Source organism: Oryctolagus cuniculus, chromosome 5, assembly GCF_051225735.1.
Source record: "Oryctolagus cuniculus isolate XC-2025 breed Fujian yellow rabbit chromosome 5, ASM5122573v1, whole genome shotgun sequence".
NCBI lineage: Eukaryota > Metazoa > Chordata > Mammalia > Lagomorpha > Leporidae > Oryctolagus > Oryctolagus cuniculus.
The window spans coordinates 161,324,813-161,336,874 of NC_142871.1; the positions used below are offsets into that span (position 1 = coordinate 161,324,813).

At 41.2% G+C, this 12,062-nt stretch overlaps 1 pseudogene; it reads left to right on the forward strand.

The window, feature by feature from the left end:
* Positions 1-11,272: 11,272 nt before the first annotated feature.
* On the forward strand, positions 11,273-11,840 carry LOC100355626 (GTPase NRas pseudogene; annotated as a pseudogene).
* Positions 11,841-12,062: the final 222 nt, after the last annotated feature.

A 12,062-nucleotide genomic window follows, 5' to 3' on the forward strand; every position in this document is an offset into this window, starting at 1 on the left:
ATAACTACAGAAGCTAGATACCATCATTAGGCAACAGTTGAACAGCTGCCAAAGCAGGTAGGACACCAGAGAAAAGGAAGTTAATAAGCCTATTTTCAGCTTGACTCTTACCACTTTAGAATTTCTTCCACGAGTCCAGGAAGAAGATAGACTGAGAAGTAAGAATGTGCCTGTTCAGAGACAGCAAACTTCAATGATTTTCAAGAGCAGTGGTCAGAGATTGGAGCTGCTAAGGGAATCAATACAGGAAGAATCACGATTCCTGAGAGAAAGGAGGTATAGAGATGGACAGCATTTTCTGAGTCTATGAGTTGTAGAGGGGAGGAGGTTAAAAAACTAAGCAGAGACCGGGTCCCTTCCCACCAACACACTCATACACAAAACCATCAAAGTGAGGGTCTTACTGGTTTTGTTAATTTCACACAGTGCTGCCTATTTAGTAATAGAAATCAATCCATCATCAATCTATCTGTCTGTCTATATCTATCTATCTATCTATCTTCTGTCAAGATGAAAAATCTGTGGTTCATACTGATAGTACTAACTCCAACCTATCATATTTATTCTATTTTTCATCCTAGAATGCTTTGGAAATAGTCGCATAATCATTAGATTATTTCAACAACAGAAAAAGCAAACTAATTGAAGTTCAACATACAGTTACTACTATTTCATTCTAGAATATATAATCAAAATATTATATTACAAAGCTAATCCTCTTCTGTGTGGTTATGTTATTCATTTAACTTGTATTAATTTGCTTATGTTTATCTTCCAACTTCCCATTCTTATGATTTTGCTTTGCTTCCTTGAAAATATAAAATAAAAATGTTACTTTGATAGTCAAACCTATAGAAAAAAGCTATTTACAGAGATCTCTCTCCCTGATCTCCTATTCCACCCACATTTTAGATGAGGTCATCATTTAGCCCTATACTCCTCTTCCTATGTCTTCTGTTCATCTTCTTCCTCCTTCTCTTTTTTTCTCCTTCTTTTTTATCCAGTAGACAGCATAAAGCACAGTAATTCACTTGTGTGTTCTGTAGTTTATTCGTTTAAATTTTAAATTATGAATATTTATATGTTTAAAGGTATATTATAGCTGTGAGATTCCTGCAATTGATACCGTTGTTCATATGTATTTTTATATCATGAAAGTGGGCTTTAATAATAGGTTTGCTGAGGCCAGTGGTGTTGTGTCACAGCAGGTAAAGCCGCCACCTGTGGTGCCGGCACCCCATAGCCACACCCAGCTCAAGTCCCAGCTGCTCCACTTCCTATCCAGCACCCTGCTAATCACTAGGAAAGCAGCAGGAGATGATCCAAGCTTGGGTCCCTGCACCCATGTGGGAGACCCAGAAGAAGCTTCTGCTCTTTCCTTCTGATCGGCCCCTCTCAGTCAGTTGTGGACATTTGGGGCATGAACCAGCAGATGGAAGATCTCACTCTCGCTCTGTCTCTCTCTCTAACTCTGTTCTTCAAATAAATAAATAAATCTTTAAAAATAAAACAAAATGGCCGGCGCCGCGGCTCACTAGGCTAATCCTCCGCCTTGCAGCGCTGGCACTCTGGGTTCTAGTCCCAGTCGGGGCGCCGGATTCTGTCCCGGTTGCCCCTCTTGCGGTCCAGCTCTCTGCTGTGGCCAGGGAGTGCAGTGGAGGATGGCCCAGGTGCTTGGGCCCTGCACCCCATGGGAGACCAGGATAAGCACCTGGCTCCTGCCATCGGATCAGCGCAGTGCGCCGGCGGCAGCGCGCCGGCTGCGGTGGCCATTGGAGGGTAAACCAACGGCAAAGGAAGACCTTTCTCTCTGTCTCTCTCTCTCACTGTCCACTCTGCCTGTCAAAATAAATAAATAAATAATAAATAAATAAATAAAACAAAAGAAGTTTGCCTTTAAACATAGAAGATTAATAAAGTTTTTTTTTTTTAATAAAAGAGAAGGTTTGCTGACATTGTTCCAAGTCATTTTGTGGTTGGATGCAACTTGTAGTCCTGTGAACTCATGAAGAGCTTTTCCAAAGCAGAACCTTCCCTTAGTTACTGTGTCAGACTGGTAGATTACATCTCACAGGATGCTCTCAATCGATAGAGACTACGTTTTCAAAGTTGTTTGTTACACATTTCATAACTCAGCACTATGATCTGAAATACTAGTTTTTGTAAATATTTATTTGAGAGGCAGAAAAAGAGATACAGACAGATGGACATAGACTTACAGACAGAGTTCCAATCTGCTGCTTCATTCCCCACATCCCTGTAATTCACAGCTGGCCAAAGTCAGGAGCTGGAAACCCAGGTCTCCTACATGGGTGGCCGGGATCGGATTTCTTGGACTTCTGTGTTAGCAAGAAGCAAGATTCAGGAATCAGACCCAGGCACTCCAATGTGAGGTGCAGGCATTCTAACTGGTGTCCTAAATGCTAGACCAAATCTCTATAACTGAAATCTCAGTTTTTGTCACCTTGCTCTACTGCTTTCCTCCTGGAACTCCAATTAAACATTCAAAATGTCTTCATCTGAAATCTAGTTCAACTATTTTTTCTCTGATATTCTTTCATATTATTGTTTGTACTCAGTCATTTTCCTTCTTTCTTTAGTACTGCTTACTCAATTTTTATTGCAATTTATTCTCTTTTGAAAAATCTATAGACTCTGATATTCACTATTGAGTAAAACTTTCTCATTTCATTTCTTCCTTTTATATTTACATATTTTTTCTTTCTTTCTTTCTTTCTTTATTTGACAGGTAGAGTTATAGACAGTGAGAGGAGAGAGAGACAGAAAGAAAGAGAGAGAGAGAGAGAGAGAGAGAGAGAGGTCTTCCTTCTGTTGGTTCAATTCCCAGATGGCCGTTATGGCTGGCGCTGCGCCGATCTGAAGCCAGGGGCCAGGTGCTTCTTCCTGGTCCCCCTTGGGGGTGCAGGGCCCAAGCACCTGGGCCATCCTCCACTGCCCTCCTGGGCCACAGCAGAGAGCTGGACTGGAAGAGGAACAACTGGGACTAGAACCGGCACCCACATGGGATACCGGTGTCGCAGGCGGAGTATTAACCAAGTGAGCCACAGTGCCAGCCCCTATTTTTTTTTTCCATTTCTGTATCTTTTTGTGTCTCCCAGGACTGGCTCGGGATATCTAATGTACTTTGAAAGATTCTGATACAGTTTATTCTGCTACATGGTCATGCTTTTTAAAGGTTTTGTTTCTGCAGGAGGTTTTCCAGAAATTTTTGTCAGCCAAATACTTTGATCCTGGTTTTCTGCACTTTCTTTAGAACCTCATAATAACTTAAGTCTTCCCATTTAGTACCTAAGTTGGTGCGTCCACAGAATTTCTGTTTCAAAAGTATCCTCACCTAGTAGAGCAGCAAAGTGGCGGTTCTTTACCAGTTGTCTTTAAGATGATGTTGCAGAGGGAAAAGTGTGTTTTCTTGGGTCAGCTTTGGTTTTCCTGTGACTTCCGATTCCTAAATTTCTCCTTATTGCTTCTTCCCCTTCACGATTCATACCTGCATTTCTTTCCTCTTACCCTCTTTTTTAGAGCCACAATGTCTCTTCGTGCTGCCCTCTCAAGCTCTGAGCAGTTTTAATGATCACGCTTATAATTAATGTCGTCATTTACTGGGCCCCTTCCTCAGAATTTTTACACTTGAGATGGATTTTCTTAATTTGAGGTGTGGGATCTTAGAACTACCTGTGGCCTTTTTTTCTAACTTGTTTCTTCCATTAAAAGCTCCTGGGCCCCTGCTCCCTGCCCTTTCTTATGATCTCAGTACAGGGCTTTGACAGAATCTTACAGTTCTGATAAAATAGAGTTTATTTCTTAATTTATCTGTAATTTGAAATAATTAGTAGCTTAGATCTCTTAGATACATTGAAGACATATGGTTTTATTTGCACTCTCCATTGACCTATAAAAGTTTATTTGTAGGGGACATGTAGAGAAACTCAGGGCTAGAAAGTCTGAAAATTTCACTAAATTATTTTAACAGAGAGAAATGAAGGGAGTAAGAAGACTTTTTAATTGAGTAGTAGAGAGCTGAAAATATAAAAGTGACCACTGTTATACTTGGTAGTAACTGATGGACATATCTGGAGTTCCCTGTAAGTAACAAAAAGAAAGTCTGGGCGGCTGAACCTTAGAAGCTTGGAAGAGAATTCCCTACGTCTGGGATTCAAGCTTTTGAGGGGAGTGACAAGACAAGGGTGCATGCCAATGGTGGGTCTGGTAACACAGAATTACTGAAAGCAGGAGACAAACATGGTTGCCGAACTAGAGGCCTTTACTGAGTTGAAACTAGAGAGAATCAGAAGTAAGCAAGGAGAAACACATCTCTCATTCTTCCTCTAACTTTCCCATCGCCCTTTGGAACCCTACTTCAGGCTTAACAAACAGTCAACTGGCAAAGAAAGAAATGTAGATTACAGAGTTCTAGCCCCATGGTCACAACGGAAAGTCCAGAAAGAGGATGGGTTTGGAACTTAGAGGTAATAACGTAATCCAGTGCTAGGCATTTGTTCACTTCATGAAAATTCACTGCACTGCCCTTTTTTATTTTTTTAATGTGTTCACATGGGAGCGAGTGCTGTGATATAGAGGTAAAGCCACTGTGTCTCATGTGGGCGCATTTCATGTGGGCACCGATTTATGACCTGGCTGCTCCTCTTCTGATCCAGTTCCATGCTAATGGCCTGGGAAAAGCAGTGCAAGATGGCCCAAGTGTTTGGGCCCTTGAACCCACATGAGAGGTCTGGATGAAGTTCCTGGCTCCTGCTTTGGACTGGCCCATCGCTGGCCATTGTGGCCATCTGGGGAGTGACAGAGCAAATGAAAAATCCTCTCTCTCTCTCCTACTCTGTAAACCTCAACTTTCAAAATAAATTAAAAAGTATAGGTGCTCACCTTTCTGTATATAAATTTTATTTCAGTACAAAGTTTACTGAAACAGAAAAGCTAACCCAATCCACACCCTCTTCTAGTTAACCCCTCCATCTCACATGCCTCCACGGGACATTTCACCTGCACAGTGGTGGCCTTGTGGCAGTAGGTTGTAATGGCATCTATATTTCTGCATCAATGATTTTCACTGAGTCATGTTCTAAACCACCAGCAAAAACAAACAAACAAAAAAGGTTGAATTCCCTTTAATTGGTAGCATAGTTATATAGAAAGATATCCTAAATTAAAAATTCTACATAAGTAATAATCAGAGATTGGCTCACCTAAACAGGTATGTTCTAATTTTTAAAATAATAAAATAATTTGATGATGATTTAGGGGGGTATTTTTCTCATATTTCCAAAAAAGGCTTTACCCAATTCTGCATGTTTAATGCATCACTCTGTTATTGGTGGGTTGTCCTAAAGTCCATTTTTTTTTCTGAATTCTCACAAATCATTATCTATACAAAAGCCTTTTTGAATAAAACCATATCTTCTTATGTTTTCCAGAATGCTAATCCATTATTCACAAAGGAAATTTTTAAAGTTGTATAGGCAAATAATTACAATTTCTTTTTCTTACAGTACCAAGACACGAATATTCCTTGCCATAAACCATGTTTTAAAAACTTAACTCAGAAATTAAATTTACAAAAAAGTCTTTCAAAATTGTGGCATTGTAGAGACATAAAAGCAGGGAAATGCTAATGAAAACACTCTTTCTAAAAAGCAAGAAACAAAGAAATGAAACCCAATTTTTTTAACTAGGCTTGGTGTTTAAATGGAACAAACAGAGAAAAATTATGTTGGGGATGTTTTCACAGCTGGAAAAAATACTGAAATTTAAATGTTTAATGTAATGCTTACAAAAATTATCCTGAAAGTATTTGAATACTGCCAAAAGCAAATGATTTTTTAAAAATTATACTATACTGTGGTTTAGCAGATCTGTTGTGAGACTGCAAGATTGAGTTCCTTCTCTGATACTCCTGTCTCTGAATTTGGAGGCTGTTGAAGCATTCCCAGCCATCACTTCCTGAAGTATAAAATAAAAGGAAAAATCCTCCCTCCCTTGCCTCTCTATGTAATCAGCACAAGGACAATTCCCCTTTGTGGAAAGCGGAGGTACAGCATTCAGTGGCCTCACTTCCTTTTGTTTACTCCTAAGATAACTAATATGCAATCCCTCAATTTTACTGGGCATAAAAGGCCACAAGTTGCTATTTCGGAGCCTCTTCCTCACTAGGGCAGCGTTTTCAAACACAAACATGTTAGCTAACGCTCTCTTTCCTGCATTCACAGCAGACATTACTAACCGAGCAGGTGTGTTATTCCCTGAGCCCAGGGGCAGGTCTCTCTCTTGTCCTCAGCTCAGTACTCCTGTCAGCACCAATGGGTTTCACCCTTCTCTAGTTTTACCAAAATTTTTGTGATGACTTTTTTGTTCCTTACCATACCTAACCCTCTGAAAGGCCTGCTTTTTTTTCCTTCTTTTGATGGGGGTGGGAAGACAGGTGGTAGAAGTTGGTAGAAAAGTGTTGAGATGACCTGCACGACTCAGAAGGGTATCAGTGAGTGACATTTGGCTTAGGAGTTAAGACACCACTTGGGATATCCAACAAGGCATATTGCAGTGCAGGAATCCAGTACCCAGCTCCCTTCCTGTTTGCAGAGCTGGAATACAAACCCACACACTCAGATACGGGACATGGGCATTCCAAGTGGTATCCTAATTGCTATGTCAAATAACTACTCCAAGCTAAACTTTCATATTTTTTATACAATTGCAAGTGAAGAAGTGGGTTCTTCCAACATTTAAGTCTCTTGCTTGAATCGTGTAGCTAGCAAATGGAAATGATGATTTACACATAGGTCATATGACTCACGTTCAACTTCTAATGTCTTCAATTTGTATCTCGTTTCTTCTGTATGTTTTTTTCTCTTTTCCAGTATTTCCTTTTATATTCAAGGATAAAATTTTTTAAGGGCCTTAAACATGAGGGGACGTTGAAAAGTTTGTGGAAAACTGCACTGAAAATATGTTTACTTTGGCACTAAGAAGTTTCGAATTTCATGCATTTGAGAAGTCTTCAAAAGGTCTGTCAAAATATATATTATGAAATTAATTATATACGGATTTTAAATTCTTTTTAACAAAATAAACATCTTTTAATTCCATTTTCCACAAATGCTTTGAAGTCTGCTTGTACTTAGGTGAGAATTTGAGAAGGACTGCATTTGTACTTAATAGATCAATAGATCTTTGGAAACTTGAGAGTATGTACCCTGTTTGTCCTCTTTCCTCTTCTTTTAATTTCTATCAATCGTTCAGTCTGGCACAGAAGTAACTTTTCATTATGTATTTTTGAATAAAGTAGTAATCAAATGGATAAATGACTGGATAGGAAGCATGCATTGATATAGCTTCTATATAACCCATACTTAGCTCATAAGGAAGTTTAAAGTTCAGCACTTGTACTGCTGCTTTCATTTCCATTTCAAATTATTTTTGTCAGATATATTATCTTGAGCTCATATTTTAATTTTAGTATGTAAATTAAGGAAAAGGGCATGTCATACCCACTCCCAAAAGAAAAAGTCATGCATGCTGTTACAACAAATTGACACTCCTCCACAAACAACTAAGTCATAGAGAGTCATCAGTAGTTAACATGATTCTTTGGTAGGTAAAATATAGGATTTAGTAATGATAATGATATCTAACATTTGTTAAGCACCTGTTCAAATTGTGTTGCATTTATTAACTTATTAAGAGATGGCCTTTTTTCAAAAATATTTATGTATTTATTTGAGAGAGCTACAGAGAGAGGAAGAGAGAGAGATAGACAGCAGAAATCTTCCCATTTGATGTTCACTCCCCAGACGGCTACAATGGCCAAAGCTGGGCAAGGCTGAAGCCAGGAGCTTCTTCTGGATCTCCCATGTGGGTGGCAAGGCTGACGCTGCTTTTCCCAAGCCATTAACAAGGAGCTGGATCAGCAGTGCAGCAGCCTCTACTCAAATTGACACCCATATGGGATGCCAGCATCCTCACAGGCAGTGACTTTACCTGCCAAGCCACAATGCGGGCCCCAAGAGACAGCCTTTGAATATCTATCACTGTCCATATTTAAATACAAGGAAGAAGAAACAGAGCAGCTTAGCAACTTGCTAAAGTCACCCAGCTAATAGGTAAACAAGCCAGGAATGGAATGAAACTGTTTGACTAGACCATTTGTAACTTAGAAACTGCGGGTTCTGGACACATCAGGGATTTCAAGACACACAATTCAATCTGGAAAATAACTCTAAAATACTGAGCAGATTTCTTTACCGCTGGATTTCTTGGATTCTACAATGCACTAAAATGGAGTGTAAATTTTCATTATGTAAAAATGAAAGTTTGGGAGCTTATGTATTTTATCTATCAAATGTATGTGTCTCACCATGAAATTTGATTTCATAGAAGTGGTATTCCATGAATATACTTTGGGAAAATCTGCTTTAAAGGTTTTTACATATCCACTCTTTTCACTTAAAGGAGAAACCAACTAGTCATAGGATACAGGCTGAACATAACTGTGATACTAGAACATGGCTAATGACTTTGCCTATGCTCTCTGGAAGAAAATATGAGTGTGAATGGAACATTTTATTTAAGCAACTCAACTTAAGTACATGCTTAGTATAAGTGTCCTTAGAAAAATGAATTATTGGGGTGGGTGTTTAGCCTAGTGATTAAGATGATCACGTCTCCTACCAGAATACCTGGGTTCAATAACTGGCTTTGACTTCCAACTCTATCTGCCCAGTAGGCAGCAGGTGATGGCTCAAGTACTTAGGTTTTTCTATCCATGCATTCCTCTTCCAACGTTGGCTCTGGCCCAGCCCTGGATACCACAGGCATTTAGAGAACAAACCATTGGACTAGAACATTCTCTCTCTCTCCTCTGACTCTCAAATGAATACATAAATTTAAAAAAATGAATGATTCCTTTTTAAGAGATTTATAGTTGGCCTCTCAGGACCCTAGTTAATTATTCATATTTGGCATTGCTTTCACTTCACTAAATTTTATGGAATGCTTCTACAGCTTTTAGAGTACATATATTATTCAATTTTATCTTCACAAGAACTCTGTGAGGTCAAAAGTATCCTTGGCCGGCGCCATGGCTCACTAAGCTAATCCTCTGCCTGCGACACCGGCACCCCAGGTTCTAGTCCCAGTCAGGGTGCTGGATTCTGTCCCGGTTGCCCCTCTTCCAGTCAAGCTCTCTGCTGTGGCCAGGGAGTGCAGTGGAGGATGGCCCAAGTGCTTGGGCCCTGCACCTGCATGGGAGACCAGGAGGAAGCACCTGGCTCCTTGCTTCTGATTGGCACAGCCCAATGGCTGTAGTGGCCATTTGGGGGGTGAACCAATGGAAGGAAAAGGAAGACCTTTCTCTCTCTCTCTCTCTCTCACTGTCTAACTCTGCCTCTCAGAAAAAAAAAAAAAAAGTATCCTTATTTTGTAGATCAAAAAACTGAGGCTTATAAATACCCTTTTGCTCTAAATGTAGTAAAGCTGACAGGCAACAGATGTTTCTCTGGGTTTAACATAGCAGCCATGAATTGGGAACTCAAATGCAGCTCTGGGCTTCCAAGTTATAATGATTCTCATCATCCATTGCATGCAACTTCCACCTTTTGGAGGGGCTGGAGAGAATGTACTGGGGTTTTCTTCTTCCAGCGTGTTCCTTTACCCTATTTATCGTACCTTTTTTTAAGATTGATTTATTTATTTGAAAGGCAGAGTTACAGAGAGGCAGAGGCAGAGGCAGGGAGAGAGAGAACGAGAGGTCTTCCATCTGCTGATTCACTCCCCAGATGGCCACAATGGCCAAAGCCGAACCTATCCGAAGCCAGGAGCCAGAAGCCAGGAGCTTCTTCGGGTCTCCCACTCAAGTGCCAGGACCCAAGCACTTGGGCCATCCTCCACTGACTTTTCAGGCTACAAGCAGAAAGTTGATCAAAAGAGGAGCAGCCGGGTCTTGAACAGGCATCCATAAGGGATGGTGGCGCTGAAGGAGGCGGCTTTACCCGCTACACCACAGCGCCGGCCCTGCATCTCTATCTGTACCAAGATGACCATACCTTTAACAAAGTGCAAGCATCTACGCATGTCAACGACTTTTTCTGCCAATGCAGGAGGAGCGTCTAACCCATGGATTTTTCATGACATGGTGAAAGAAAGTTTCCTCCAGTGCTTTAGAGATGTTTGTTGTTTCTCTCTCACAGGTCGACTGTTAAATTTGTGCTGTACATTTATCAGGGATGCTCTAAATGGCACTAAAGCTGACAGGGAACAAGCGGGGGCTGACAGCTTCACTCTAGTTACAGCTGATTAAAGGCTGCTGAGGCCTGAGGGCCCAGTTTCTAAAAGAGGACCACTCACACTCTACCAGAACGATCCCATCCTGCATCTTTTATACCAGTTACACGGAAATGCCTGGGCCCTGTGCTGGAGAAAAAGGCTGTGTAGAAGAAGAGCCGGGATTTTAATTGCATTGACTAGAACAACACATTGTTGGATTGGAAAATAAAATAACCTCACGAACCAATGTTCCCAAGTGTACAGGTGCACCACGTACACAAACACAAGGACTGCATATGAACTGAGAAACATGTCTTTATTTCTAACGATGCCCTTAATGGTTATTACCAACTATTATGATGCCGACTAATTGGTGCACAAGAATACATAATAATAATAGAACATACATTTGCATAGCACCTTTAAAATCCCAAAATGTTTTCACATCTGCTATTACATTTGCTCTTACACAATCATTGTAGAAGTTAGGACTGGGAATCAGTACTCCAATTTTACAGGTGAACAAATTAGAGTACTAAAGTTAGGTGAGCTTGATCATGTTAAAAGAGCCACTGGTCCTTTCTAAATACTCCCAGCCAGCACCGAGCCAGGCTGAATGTTAAGTCTCCCACGTGGGTGACAGGGATTCAACCACATAATCCAACACTTGCTGCCTCCCAAGGTGTGCAGATAGATGGAATTGGGAGTGGACCTGGGAGTCGAATCCAGGCATTCTGATACGAGATGCAAGCTAAGCCAAATACCCACCTCTACACGTCCAAATTTTATAATCTAGAGATTCCACTCCTAAGTATATGCTTAAAAGAATTGAAGGAAGATGTAGCTTGTGGGGCTGGAAGGGCCGCAACCTGGATGGGGCTGTTCACGGCAGTCCCGGTGTCTCCAGCATTTTTCCCAGTTGTGTTGCTAAATTCGTTGAAGTGGAGGCAGCAAAGATTGAGGTGCTTGCTGGAGTGGAATGACTGAGTACAAACTGGTGGTGGTTGGAGCAGGTGGAGCTGGGGAAAGCACACTGACGATCCAGCTAACCCAGAGCCACTGTGTGGATGAATATTGTCCCATCATAGAGGATCTTACTGAAAACAGGTGGTTATGGATAGTGAAACCCGTCTCTTGGACATTCTGGATACATCTGGACAAGGGAGTACAGTGCCATGAGAGACCAATACATGAGGACAGGCACAGGCTTCCTCTGTGTGTTTGCCTTCTATAATAGCAAATCATTTGCAGATATTAATCTCTACAGGGAGCAGATTAAGCGAGTGAAAGACGCAGATGATGTACCTCTGGTGCCGGTAGGAAAGAAGTATGATTTGCCAACAAGGACGATTGCCACAAAACAAGCCCATGAACTGGCCAAGAGTTACGGGTTTCCATTCATTGAAAGCTCTGCCAAGGCCAGACAGGGTGTTGAAGATGCCTTGTACACACTGGTAAGGGAAATAGGCCAGTGCTGAATGAAACAGCTCAACAGCAGAGATGTCGGGACTCGAGGCTGTATGCGGCTGCCCTGTGTGGTGATGTAACAAGCTAATGCAAAGTTCTGTCATCAGAAAAGAGCCGCTTGCAAGCCTCACTGACACCTGGTGCTGACTTTCCTGGAGGAGAAGTCCTGTTGCTGTCTTCATTGTCACAGAGAAGCTCATGCTACCTCCCCAGCTCAAAGCAGATCAGCACAGTATTCTCTATTCGAGAAGTTCTCAGAACTACCGCCTCCTCACTTGGGTGTCTGACCAGAGAAATGCACC